This window comes from Panthera pardus, unplaced genomic scaffold (assembly GCF_024362965.1).
Source record: "Panthera pardus isolate Hobbes unplaced genomic scaffold, ASM2436296v1 HiC_scaffold_27, whole genome shotgun sequence".
Taxonomy (NCBI): Eukaryota; Metazoa; Chordata; class Mammalia; order Carnivora; family Felidae; genus Panthera; species Panthera pardus.
In genome coordinates this window covers 105,147,846-105,160,634 of record NW_026526843.1, presented here as the reverse complement: position 1 = coordinate 105,160,634, position 12,789 = coordinate 105,147,846, and positions in this window count along the sequence as shown.

Sequence of the window (12,789 nt, the reverse complement as noted above, 5' to 3'; positions counted from 1 at the left end):
AGGCTATTGGATTATATCAAACCTTACCAGCAGCTATGATAATTAAACAAAGTGTATTCTTTATTGAACTATAAAAATACAATTTTTTATTTGGTTTAAAATTTAAAATGTGAAGATCGACTGCTGATTTAACTCAGGCAAAGCAGCCTATAAATGGATCTCATTTGCTTTTAAAACATCCTCTCTTTTTAAAAAATTTTTTAAATGTTTATTCTTGAGACAGAGACAGAGCATGAGCGTGGGAGGGACAGAGAGAGAGGGAGACACAGAATCCAAAGCAGGCTCCAGGCTCCGAGCTGTCAGCACAGAGCCCGACGGGGAGCTCGAACTCACAAACTGCGAGATCATGACCTGAGCCGAAGTCAGATGCTTAACGGAATGAACCACTCAGGTGCCCCATAAACATTCTCTCTCTTTTTTTTTAAATGTTCATTTACTTATTTTGAGAGAGCACGAGATGAGGATCGGCAGAGAGAGAGAATACCAAGCAGGCTCCGTGCTGTCGGCACAAAGCCTGATGTGGGACTCGAAGTCACAAACCGTTAAGATCATGATCTGAGCCAAAATCAAGAGTCGGACGCCTAACGGACTAAGCCATCCAGGTACCCCTGTTAAAACGTTCTCTTAAATGATAAGGAATATTGGAGTAAATGCATATGATTCCCACTAGAATATATTTAATATAAACATGTACTCTTCACTATAATATATTATCATTTGATATCCAAAATTAGGATGGACAATCCCCTTGTTTTCAGACCTTGTACTGGACACTGGTTGAATAGAAAACACATATTTGTCCTCATGAGTCATATGTACTGTCATTCATTAAATTGGGAGGCAGTCCCTCATTCAATCAAATGTATATCCGGTTCAGTCTATCCATAGTATGTGTAACAACAAAACTAAGGAAGATTTGAGATAACAAGATGAAAGAAGAAGACAAAGGAAGGACAGAGTCTTTACATTTCAGGGCACCCACTTCTCCTATTTCATTGGCTCTGACTTTGTCCCACTGCAATGCCTCGCTACAAGGGAGACTGGGAAATGTACACTTGTTTGGGGCAGATATGTACCCAACTAAAATTCTATTGTTATAAAAGAAAAGGATAATGGATGTTAAGGCATAAGTAGCATAAGCTGCCAGACAGAGATCATGTCTTCTATTGATTATCTTAACTCACATTAAACAGTGTAACCACATCACAGAAAATCTTTTTAAAGGTAGAATTACACATGATCTCATCACTATAACAACTGTTTTCATTTGCTTTTATCTTTCTAATCTAAATACACACATATTTGGGGGCACCTGGGTGGCTCAGTAGATTAAGTGTGTGACTCTTGGTTTCAGCTCAGGTCATGATCTCACAGTTTGTGAGTTCGAGCTACACATAGGGCTCTGTGCTGGTGGTGAGGAGCCTGCTTGGGACTCTCTCTCACTCTCTCTCTCTTTCTCAAAATAAATGAATAACTTACAAAATAAATACACACATATGTTCACATGGTGGTAATCATAAGTAACTTACAGATTTAAAATTTTTACTTAATATTATATCTAAACATGGTGCATTTAAAAAATAATTGTTAATGGCCACATGGTAGCCCATTGGGTTGATGTGGCATAATGTACTTAACCATACCCATATCATTGGATATTTCAGTGATTCTAATTTTTCACTGTTGTTGGTGATTAACACTAGAGTGAACATGTTCATACAATCTTTTTACTTTTGGTTATCTTTCTGTTACTTATTTTTAACCTAATTGCCCTGTAATCAGAGAACATAATTTGATACCAATTCTGGGAAACTTACTGACTTTATAGCCAAGTACATGGTCAGTTTTCATTCATGTTTCTTGCACTCTTAAGAAAAAAGTGCAGGGGCTCCTGGGTGGCTCCGTCAGTTGAGCATCTGACTTCGGCTCAGGTCATGATCTCGCGGTTTGTGAGTGTGAGCCCCGCGTCGGGCTCTGTGCTGACAGCTCAGAGCTGGAGCCTGCTTCGGATTCTGTGTCTACCCGTCTCTCGGCCCCTCCGCTGCTCATGCTCTGTCTCTCTGTGTCTCTCAATAATAAATATATGTTAAAAAAAGAAAAAAAAGAAAAAAGTGCACATTTTCTGTAGTTGGATACAAGTTTCTATTTGTGTCCTTTTGATTGAGCTTGTTAATTGTATTATTTACATTTTCTATATACTACTAATTTTTGGTCTGCATGACAACAATTAGTGAGCAAGGTATATATCAGTGTTTTCTCCTTATAATTCTGTCAATTTCTGCTTTATGTTACTTAAAGATATCATCGGATACATCTATAATTTCAGAATGAGTGTCTCTTCCTGGCAAGTTGAACATTATCTTTATGTAGTTACTATCTTTATTCTTAATAACACATTTGCTTTGAGGACAATTTTGCCCAATATGGACAGTCACTCCAGCTTTCTTCTGCTTAGTGTCTACCTGGAATATCATTTTCCATCTTTTTGTATTTTCAACCTTTTTATGTGTCAGGGCCTGGCTAGACGCTCACCCATTCCATTTCTTCTTCCTGGGAAAACACAGGACCACATTGCCCAGCTCTCTGCAGTTATGTTGGGACCACTGAGGCATGTGGGCAGAAGAGATCTATGCCACTTCTAGGCTTGGCCCCTAAAATGTCATGCATAGACTTATATGTGCTCTCTCATATAAGGCAAGGCAAAGGCAAAGAACTCCAAGATGGCAGAACTAGGATCAACAGATCCCAGATTCCTATGTCACTGATGGAAGGAATGACAGCCAGAGCAGCAACCTGGCCTAATGAACTATGATGTGAGCAAAACTTAAACCTTGTTGTGTTAAGCCCCAGTGATCTTAGGGGTTGTTTATTCCAGCAGGTAATATTAATTAAAAAAAAATGTTTTTAGGGGCCCCTGGGTGGCTCAGTTGGTTAAGCGTCCGACTTCACCTCCGGTCGTGATTTCACAGTTCGTGGGTTCGAGCCCCGCGTCGGGCTGTGTGTTGACAGTTCAGAGCCTGGAGCCTGCTTCAGATTCTGCGTCTCCCTCTCTCTCTGCCCCTCCCCTGCTCATGCTCTCTCTCTCTTTCTCTCTCTCAAAAAAAATAAAGACACATTAAAAACATTTTAATTTTTTAAGAGTTTATTTATGTATTTTGAGAGAGACAGAGACAGCGTGAGCTGGGGAGGGGCAGAGAAAAAAATCCCAAGCAGGCTCTGCACTGCCGGTGCAGAGCCCGATGCAGGGCTTGATCTCACAATCTGTGAGGTCATGACCTGAGCCGAAACCAAGAGTCGGACACTTACCCGACTGGGCCACCCAGGTGCCCCATTAATTATTTCTGATATACCAATGTCTTTGTATTTTAAGTTCTCTAGGATATAGCAGATATCTGGATTGTTTTGTTTTGTTTCATTTTAGTCCAATCTGAGGATATCTTTCTTTTCACTGGTGAGTTTAGATCATTTACACTTTTTTGTGGTTTTAATTAATTGTCGGTATGTGGAATTCTGTTTGCCAATTTACTTAGTAATCTCTATCCTGCTTTTTCTATATCTTCCCCCCCTTCTTATTTTCTCTTAGATTATTGTTTTCATTCCACATTTCTCCTCTATTGTTTTGGAAGTAAGACACTCTTTTTCTCTTGTTAGTGATTATTGTTAAATTTCAGCATGTGTACTGAAAATCTAAGTCAACAGCTCCGCCCTCCGTCCCAAACTATCCAGGGGCCTTAGGATGGCTAATCACCATCCTTTTGTCCTAAAAGTTATTGTTACTCAATATTTTAGCACCATCTTATTAACTTCCAAATCAGACATTATTGTTGTTGTACAAATCTCAGACTGTCCTCCTGGGATCGTGTTTTTCTTTATCCTAATGTATACTTTTAAAAGTTCCCTTAATGAGCCTCTTTTGGTGATAACTCTCAGGTTTGGGTTTTCTGAAAAATGCCTTCATTTCACCCTATTCTTAAATACATAATTTAAGTAGGTATCAAATTCTACCTAGACAATGGTTTTCTCTCAGCAAACCAGTCTAGTTGTTGCTGCCAGACTAGTTATTGTTCCTTTTAGATGATCTCTCCTTTCTCTCTGACAAGCTTAAAAATTTTCTGTTTGTACCTTGTGCTCTTCAGTTATGCTACAGATTGATTCTTCTGCATTCTCTCTCTTCTACCTCCATTTTGTCTTACTTTACTGTCCTTTGAGACAGAGGTCCTTTATGCAGAAGTCTCCATCCCAATTCACTACCTTCCCTGAGTCCAGCATCTTGTCTCCCACACACATGAGGTCATTAAAACCCAAGACTTTAGGTTCCTGAGAGTGGCGAATGTGTTTGTAGTCATCAGTCATGACCACAGTTAGTTGGGAGCTCCCTCTGTTTTTTTCACTCCTGAGGATTTTCCTTCTTACAAGCCCAACAATACATGTTAAAAGATGCTTTTTCTGGGGGCGCCTGGGTAGCTCGGTCGGTTAAGCATCTGACTTTGGCTCAAGTCCTCATCTCACAGTTCAGGAGTTCGAGCCCCGTGTCGGGCTCTGTGCTGGCAGCTTGGAGCCTGGAGACTGCTTTGGATTCTGTGTCTCCGTCTCTCTCTACCCCTACTCTGCTCGTGCTCTGTCTCTCAAAAATAAATAAACGTTAAAAAAGAAAAGTTGACCTTTAAAAAAAAAGATGGGTTTTTTTTCTGTATTTTTTTTGACTTTCTATGGTTTTTGCGGTGGAATGGTTCAGAATATTTAGCCCACCATTTTCTCATTAGTGAAAGTCCACATCGTCGCTTCATTCTATTGAATTCTATCCTCAGGATAAAATCTTGAGAGTGGCACTACTTACCGCATCAGAGATTTTAAACATTCTTATAGCTGTTCATACGCATTGTCGGATGGCTTTCCAGCCATTCTCTTTGTGAGTGGTGACCACTATATTTGTTTGTTTATCCACTTCACGGAGGCAGAGTGGTATCAAAGAAGATGGGCTTTAAATCAACCAAATTTGGCTCTCCCTCTCCTCATCCCATCTTTATCTATCCATCCGCTAGTCACACGTATAGAGATTAAAGAAATTCTTTCCTAAAAAGTTTTGTTGTGCTTTGAGATGCGAGAGAATTACGAAAGAAGGCATCATTTGAGAAGGAGAGAATGAAGATGCATGTAGAAGAACTTCTGGTTAATAATGCTGGCTTTACTATCTATCTTAGTTTCAGCTCCACCCTCAAACCCCAATAAAATAACAGTAAAGAGATTTTTTAAGGCGTAAACCTTCAATAATAATAGCAGAGAGAAGAGCGACAAAATTTTGTCGGTTGGAAAACTTACAAGTGGTAGTTGACATGGCAGGCCTGAGAAACTGTATCTTAAACTGACCTTGAGGAAAGCTAAGAAACAAAGCACTTTATACCATGGGACCCCCTGCAAGACTCAGGAATTGGCAGTAACAAACTAGTTACCTTTGGAAGTGAAGGGTGAAGGAAAAGGACTTGGCTGAAAATCTGTGTAAGCAATTAGAACTCCAAGTCCCTGTTATGGGTTGAAATGTGTCCCGTCCTCTCCCCCAGAAAAGATATTTTGAAGTCCTAACCCTCATTACCTCAGAATGTGACCTTACTTGGAAAGAGAGGTGTGGCAGATGTCATTAGTTAAGATGAGGTCATACTACAGTAGGGTGGGCCCCTCATCCATTAGGACTGGTATCTTCAACAGAATCAGTTAAAGTAGGAATTGAAATGGTTGCCTCTAAGGATCAGGAAATGGTGGAAAGAGAGGCAGAGTCTAGTAGATTTTACACTTATCATCGTAGAGCTGTTTGACATTTAAAACTCTCTGCAAGTATGCATTTGATTTTAAAAACCAAAAAAAAAAAAAAAAAAAATTAACACAAGAAAGCAGAATTGTTGGGACGAAGACATGAGTGTGCCAGAGTAGGTCATGCTCAGCTGGCTCAAGCTGGTTGTGAAGCTTCTGGAAATTTCATAAGCCACTTGTTAAATACAGCCATTATTAAAAATGACATTGTATAAACTTACAATGAAGTAAACTATCATATTAAATAACAGTTAGTTATTCAAAACTCATCACTTGCTAATTATTTTACTACATTTTACTATGACCCTCTAATCTCAATGTCGTTTATATGTATTGCATCTGTCTGGTAGAAATGCCAAAACAGCGTGCTATTGGACATCTCTTCTCCCTTCTGTGTTGTGCTCTCATGTTGGCTGCTGATTTCTTAAACTTTTTAGTTAAGTATAACACATTTGTAGAAAACCGTGTAAAACAAATACACAGTTTAATGAATTACTGTAAGGCAACAGAACTTTGTAAGTGCCACTCATGTCGGCAAAAGCACCATGGCTGACCACCCCGGCAGCTCCCCACTTGCTCCCCATCTCCTGCGAGTAGTCACAATTCTGACTTTGATGGTAATCATGTCATTGCTTTATAGTTTCGTCACGTAAACATGCATCCACAAATGACAAACACTACGCTTTTGTTTCGCCTATTATTTTTATATGGCTTTTACCTCTTCTTAATCTGTGGGTCCCCCATCCACCTCTTTTCCCCCCTTACAGTTTATTGACAAACTGGATTGTTTATCTGTAGCATCTCCCGTGATCTGAATTTTGCTGATTGAATTCTTCTGGGATAGGTTAACATGTTCTTCTGCCCTCTGTGTTTCCGGTGACTTGGTAGGTGTTTCTAGACACTTGCTCTTTATTATTAACAACAATGACAACCAAAATACTAATTCAGCAACTATGTACTGAACATTTATTAAATGTCTGAATGGGGCACTATGAAAATCTTTTTATTTTTTAAGTAATTTTTTAAAGACTTTCATTATTTCAGGCAACTGACAGAATCTTCTTGAGGGACAAATTGTTACAGTTCACGCTGTAACGTTAGCTTGGTTGCCAAATCAGAAGGCATCTCCAAAAGCGGTAGGCCTTATGTGCAAAACATATATTAACTAACAAAGGGAATCTTGGTAATAGTATAGAATTCGTGCAGCAATGCCTCCCCGAAGAAATTATTAACTGTTGAACCGCTTGTACAGAAACCTCTGTTTTCAAGGCTGATTTTAGCGCTAGTACATTTGCCAGGCACTGCTGCCGATGATTGCAAATTTCATAGGAACTATTTGTAGGGACTCAGCAATAAAGGATTTTTAAAAAGAAAAGGAGGAGGGGCACCTGGGTGGCTCAGTTGGTTGAGTGTCTGACTTCGGCTCAGATCATGATCTCACAGTTCGTGGGTTCAAGCCCCGCGTCAGGCTCTGTGCTGACAGCCTGGAGCCTGCTTCAGATTCTGTGTCTCCTTCTCCCTCTGTTCCTCCCCCGCTCACACTCTGTCTCTCTCTCAAAAATAAATAAAGATTTTTTTTTAATTACAAAAAAAGAAGAGGAGGAAATTTCATTATATATTTCTAAATAATCAGAATCTTAAGTTTAAAAAAGGACACCGAATAATAAGATTCTATAACTTGCTGCTCTCTACAACTTTTTCCTATGATAAAGCAATAGTAGTCTCTTTAACTAATGCTAATTACTTCTAGAATAATACAACTTGAAGAAACGTTGATTTGCTTAAAATCAAACATCAAGGCTTCCTGCTTATGAACAGTACTTGAGTAAAGTATTTTAACTGTAGTTTAATTTAAAATAGATTTCTGGCTTATTTTCGTAGTTTCCTAGTGAGTGTCTTATATATACATATACATATACATATACATATACATATACATATACGTATACGTATACGTATACGTATACATATATAATGTTTATAAAATTAATGAGGTTTTAGGAACGCAAGCTTATTTCACTTGTACTATTAAATCTTTGCTTGCAAGTAAGGTAAGATGTTCAGATTTGTGGACTGAGAAGATAGGAAAGAGTGAAGATTGCCCAAAACCTCAAATGTTTCAACCCTACTCTATCATTTTACAGTATTATCTTCAGCTATGATTCATAGAAATGACATTAAGTTTAAAATATTCATGTGTATCATTTTTTAAAGTTCTCCAAGAGGAAGTCATTTCCTTCTGTATTTTTGGAAAAGTGAATATTCATTTCTGCCTCATAATATTAAATTATGACAATCCTTGGCATGCAAATTAACCTGTCAAATTATATTCTCCAAAATTCTCTAACACGTGCAGAGATATGCAAACTTCTGAAAGTGAAAATATTGAGATATGATAGTTATGGACCAGACTGAAAAAATAAATGGCACAAATTACACCATTCCATCATGGAATATTAAGAAAGAATCAAACACAACCTGAGCTTATTTGGGATCAATAATTATTACGGGTTTCTATAAATAAAAGGCCTCCAGTGTTCAAAGATGTTGGATCAGCATTTCCGGAAGTCCATGACTAGTGCCATGATACTATCTGTCCCGGTGAGGTTTATTATGACATCATCTCTGGAGAAACTTTAAATATTAATCCTTAGGTTATTCTCAGCATGCAATCCATTACTTTTTTTTTCTCATTGAGAATGCTTTCTCATTTAGCACAAGTAAGTTAATGTAATTCTTGTAACATACTAAAGACAGTAGGATCAGAGCATGATAATCAGGTTATATCAGTTTCAAGTAAGAAAAAATGCTGTATGCAGAGACCATGCATCGCCAGTCTCTTTTTGCCTTGCCCAATTATTTCTGAAAGCATGGCATCAAATGAATATTATTTTTGACAAAAATGTTAGGGTGTCACTCCTAGGAATATATCTCTACAGCTTCAACAGTTTCGGAATAAATGAAATCATGGTGCTCATATTTTCCTCCTAAAAAAATACAACTCTTCCCCTGGAGGGTAATTTTTCTCTCTGTCTCCAAAATGTGATTCCCCTACCCAGCTGGGGCAGGTGCTGTAGACATGCTGCCCCTGTCCCTCTGCCTTTACTACTTTGGTACACACAGCCTAACTGCCAGCTTACCAGCCCTGGCTGCCTTTCTTTCCTTATTCATAAAATTCTGTATACATATTTAATGGCCTCGCTCTTAAGTTTAAACCTGGGAAATCGTGATTTTGTAAATTGTCAGCATAGACAGCCACAAAAAGTAGACAAGAGTGGATTGAAAGACAAATGCAAAACCTGGAAAAGAAATAAATATTGGGAGCAACGGTAAAACTGGTGTGGTTGGTGGTAAGCAGACCAACGTTTGTTCAGGGCATTTTCCCACTGGAGCCCACTGCTTCTGGTTTTTACGCAGCAAGCCACAAAGTGCCAATTTATACCCCTCCGGAGGGGCTCTCCCTCAGTGCTTGAAATGAGTCGGTGTGTAAATATCCCAGCTCTTTCTGTCTTCGGTGGAGTAACTGAGGGGTGTGTGTATGTGTGTGTGTGTGTGTGTGTGTGTGTGTGTGAGAGAGAGAGAGAGAGAGAGAGATACTGGTTCTTAGAACCTCCCCAGCACATTAAATTCTAGTCACTCTTAGTGGTAACAAACTTAACGCATACTATTGGCTGTCTTGTCTTCCTTGTCTTACTTCTCTAGTAACTTCCTCATTCTCCTACTGAGATTTTCGTTTGTGTGTTTTTGTACCTTCCAAATAAACTACTTGCACTGGAATCCTTAGAGTCAGCTTCTGGGGAAAACGGACCTAAGGCTCACCAGCCGTTACTGCTTTGGCTCATTCTTTCCTCAGTATTTGAATTCAGTTGTCATTTCCTGAGTTTATAAGGCAGTGAAGAGAGCAAATGTCAACTTAGTTAGGAAATGACTCTTCAGCTCCTTCTGCCCATCCTATCTTCTTTTTACTCTGTGTCAAAAATAGTCACTTTAATTCCTTTGCTAATCCTCCAAGGTATAGATATCTACAATTGGATTTGGCTACCTAGAGAGAAAAAAAATGGAGTCTCTGGTGTCTCTATAGTCATATCAAGGTCGCAATCAGCACTTGGTGGTTTCACAAGTGTCCTCCAGATTTAAAATTCTATGAGTCTTAGCACCAATTCTATAGCAACTATTCTTGAAAATTGAAAAGGAGGGAATACTTCCCAACTCATTTCGAGGACAATAGAGTAGCCAAACCACACAAAAGCAGTACAAAAAAGAAAACTACAGAACAGTATCGCTCATGAACTTAGACACAAAAATCTTCAAAAAAAAAGTAGCAAATCAAATCCAGCCATGTATAAAAAGAAGAATACACCATGACCAAGTAGAGTTTATGTAAAGGTTCAGTGTTCACAAATCAATTAGTGTAATCTATCATATCAACATGCTAAAGGAGAATAATTACATGATGACATAATTGATGCAGAGAAAGCATTTAACAAAATCAAACACTCATTCATAATAAACACTCTGAGCAGATTAGGAAATAGGGGAACTTCCTCAATTTCATAAAGAGCATTCTAAAAAAACCCAATTCTATAGCTAACCTCATACTTAATGGTAAAAGACTTTCCTCTTAAGATCAGGAATACGGCAAGAATGTCTACTCTCACCATTTTTAAAAATGTTTATTCACTTTGGAGAGACGGGGGAGTGGAGGGGCAGCGAGAGAGGGGGAGACACAGAATCCAAAGCAGGCTCCAGGCTCTGAGCTGGTCAGCACAGAGCCTGATGCGGGGCTGGAACTCATGAACCATGAGATCGTGACCTGAGCTGAAGTCAGACGCTCAACCGACTGAGTCAGCCAGGTGCCCCTAACCACTCTTTTTTTTAAAAAACAGTTTTTATTTATATTCCGGTTAGTTAACATACAGTGTAATGTTAGTTTCAGGTGTACAATACAGTGATTCAACATTTCCAGACATTCAAGTGCCCTCCTTAATGCCCATCAGCCATTTATCCCATCCCCTGACCTGTCTTCCCTTGGTAACCATCAGTTTGTTCTCTATAGCTAAGAGCCTGTTTCTTGGTTTGCTTCTCTCTCTGTTTTTTTCCCCTTTGCTCATTTGTTTCTTTTTTTAACTTTATTTATTTATTTTGAGAGAGAGAGAACAAGAGCAGGGGAAGGGCAGAGAGAGAGGGAGAGACAGAGAATCCCAAGCAGGCTCCACACTGTCAACACAGAGCCCGATGCGAGACTGAAACTCATGGACTGTGAGATTGTGACCTGAGTCAAAGTCAGATGCTTAAATGACTGAGCCACCCTGGTGCCTCCGTTTGTTTTGTTTCTTAAATTCCACATATGAGTGAAATCATATGATATTCATCTTTCTCTGAATGACTTATTTCACTTAGCAATATACTCTGTAGCTCCATCCATGTCATTGCAAATGGCAAGATTTCGTTCTTTTCTTTTTTTTTTTTTTAAATTTTTTTTTTTTAACGTTTATTTATTTTTGAGACAGAGAGAGACAGAGCATGAACGGGGGAGGGGCAGAGAGAGAGGGAGACACAGAATCGGAAGCAGGCTCCAGGCTCTGAACCATCAGCCCAGAGCCCGATGCGGGGCTCGAACTCACGGACCGCGAGATCATGACCTGAGCCGAAGTCGGACGCTCAACCGACTGAGCCACCCAGGCGCCCCGATTTCGTTCTTTTCTATGGCTGAATAATATTTCATTGTGTGTGTATGTGTGTGCATATATATATATATATGTATATATACCACATCTTCCTTATCCACTTATCAATTAATGGACACTTAAGTTGCTTCCATATCTTGGCTATTGTAAATAATGCTGCTATAAACATAGGGGTGCGTGTGTCCCTTTAAATTAGTGTTTTTGTATTCTTTGGGTTAATACCCAGCATTGCAATTGCTGGATCATAGGATAGTTCTATTTTTAACTTTTTAGGAGCCTCCATACTGTTTTCCACAGTGGCTGCACCAGTTTGCATTTACTCAAGCGTTCCTTTTTCTCCACATCTTTGCCATCACCTGGTGTTTCTTGTGTTATTGATTTTAGCCATTCTGGCAGGTGTAAGTGATTCTCATTGTGGTTTTGATATGCACTTCCCTGATGGTAAGTGAGGTTGAGCATCTTTTCATGCGTCTGTTAGCCATCTGTGTGTCTTTTTGGGAAAAACGCCCATTCATGTCTTGTGCCCATTTTTTAAATTGGATTATTTGTTTTTTGGGTGTCGAGTTGTATAAGTTCTCTATACATTTGGGATACTAACCACTCATCAGACACATCATTTGCAAATAATCTTCTCCCATTCCATAGATGCCTTTAGGTTTGTTGATTGTTTCCTTTGCTGTGCAGAAGCTTTTTACTTTGATGTAGTCCCAATGGTTTATTTTTGCTTTTGTTTCCCTTGCCTCAGGAGACATATCTAGAAAAATGTTGCTACAGCTGATGTCAGAGAAGTTGCTGCCTGTGTTCTCCTCCAGGATTTTTGTAGTTTCAGGTCTCACATTTAGGTCTTTCATCTATTTTGAATCTATTTTTGTGAATGGTGTAAAAAAGTGGTCCAGTTTCTTTCTTTTGCATGTTGCTGTTCAGTTTTCCCAACACCATTTGTTGAATAGACTGTCCTTTTTCCATTGGATACTCTTTCTTCCTTTGTCAAAGATTAATTGACTATATAATTGTGGGTTTTCCATTCTGTCCTTTTGATCTATGTGTCTATGTTTGTGCCAGTACCATGCTGGGTTTTTTTAGTTTGTTTGTTTGTTTATTTATTTATTTATTTATTTATTTATTTTTGAGAGAGAGAGAGAGAGAGAGAGAGAGAATGGGGGAGGGACAGAGAGAGAGAGAGAGAGAAAGAATCCCAAGCAGGCTCCATGCTGTCAGCATGGAGCACATGTGGGGCTTGATCCCATGGACCATGAGATCACGACTTGAGCTGAAATCAAGAGTCAGACATTTCACT